Source organism: Atractosteus spatula, assembly GCF_055471065.1.
Source record: "Atractosteus spatula isolate fAtrSpa1 chromosome 26 unlocalized genomic scaffold, fAtrSpa1.hap1 SUPER_26_unloc_1, whole genome shotgun sequence".
NCBI classification, from domain to species: domain Eukaryota; kingdom Metazoa; phylum Chordata; class Actinopteri; order Semionotiformes; family Lepisosteidae; genus Atractosteus; species Atractosteus spatula.
This window is the reverse complement of record NW_028296644.1, coordinates 1,489,412-1,490,945: the sequence shown is the minus strand read 5'-3', so window position 1 is coordinate 1,490,945 and position 1,534 is coordinate 1,489,412. Positions and strand designations below refer to the sequence as shown.

Sequence of the window (1,534 nt, the reverse complement as noted above, 5' to 3'; positions counted from 1 at the left end):
TTTATGTTCCAAAATTAATATCGTTCATGGCCTTCACACGCGTTACAGTATGCTCCTATTCTTTTTATGCTCAGCTACTAAGATTTCCCTTCAGTGGTAAAATTCCATATAAATATTCAATACTAAAACGGGCACAGTAAAGACATTTAAATCTTTCTACGACCGACCAACGCACCACAGGTGCCCCTGTCGGTCAACCAATCACGTACCGCGGTATATTGCGTCATCGCGCGTCACGATCCACGAGGTCGTAGCCAATTACCTCCGGTACGTGTCAGTGCCGCGCACTTTGAATGGCTGCATCTGTAGTCCACATGAAAGGTAGAAATATTCTCTTGTCTGTCTCTTGTTTGTATGTAACTGAATGTCCCTGCCAATGTACTGTTAGTTTTAATTTAAGAACGGCATTTGTGTTAAAATATGCCAGATAAGTTTATGTAACTGCTCATGCGACACTCAGTTGTAATTAGTCAAAAAATAAACTCGAAGAACAGCTGCGGGTTTGAATCTGAACATGTATCGGATTGCAGCGCCTTTTACTTCCATTGACAAATGATAGAGATTCGAAGAGAGATCCTTCAGACCAGCAAGCAAACCCATGGCTATTTCGGTTTTCTATCTAGGCAACGTTGGTGTCTGCAATAGCATAAATGAAAGCGTTATGCAATTTCTGCGGCTACATTTGTTGCACTTCATGCGCAGTGAGAGTGTTTCTCACACCAAACAAAAAGTCAACAATTAGCGATCAGGCCTTCTCCTCAGTTAATACACTGAAACCCTTTGATGTTAACAGTTCTTTACAGACGTGCTTTACAAGAACCTATCGTTTCGGTTGTTTCAGCTTTATTAGGTTTTCAAAGGCATAAGTAGAACACCGGTCGTGCGAACACAAAACGTGTTGTTATCTGAAGAATTGATTTCCATGGCAGAGGGTCCAAGCGATTTAGCGTTTTTATAGTACCAGAAAAAGGGGAAGCGGCACTTTGCCTTTGCCGCGCAGGCATACGGTGACGTACGGCAGACGCCGTAGTCGGCAGGATTCAAAACTGCGCGGGGAGTCCCCAACAGATTTTTAGTCTATCGCCTTAGCCACTCAGCTACGACTACAGCAAGCTCTGCTGCCGCTGCATTCCTCCTACAATCTAACATGGAGTGCGAGGTGGCTGCGGAAACCTTTTCAAAGTTGCTCTCCGTTCAAAAAAAAATCTTTGACAAAATACATGCCGGCAGACAGATACGCCTCAGAGGGTTTAAGGGCAGCTTCACGTTCGAATGATCAAGTCTCCCCGTCCGGATGTCAAAATGCAACTTTGGCAGACAGGAATAACATCAACAAATGAGAAATGTGGACAAGGATTTTACAAGCTGCACCACACTGCACTTTGAAAAGCATTTACATTAGTGTTAGACGCGGGAATTGCCTTTGATTTACGCGCTTACGAAAGACCTCAGCTCCTGCAGTTGAATATAATGCCGTTACGTGTCGAAGCAGTATTTTATGTCATCTTACCACTGCAACACGGGGCATATATGG

At 43.8% G+C, this 1,534-nt stretch overlaps 1 non-coding gene across 1 annotated transcript; it reads right to left on the bottom strand.

Annotated features, from left to right (window-relative positions):
• Nucleotides 1-1,025: 1,025 nt before the first annotated feature.
• Nucleotides 1,026-1,107, bottom strand: trnaf-aaa (transfer RNA phenylalanine (anticodon AAA)). Its single transcript has one exon. It is a non-coding gene; the product is annotated as a tRNA-Phe (tRNA).
• Nucleotides 1,108-1,534: the final 427 nt, after the last annotated feature.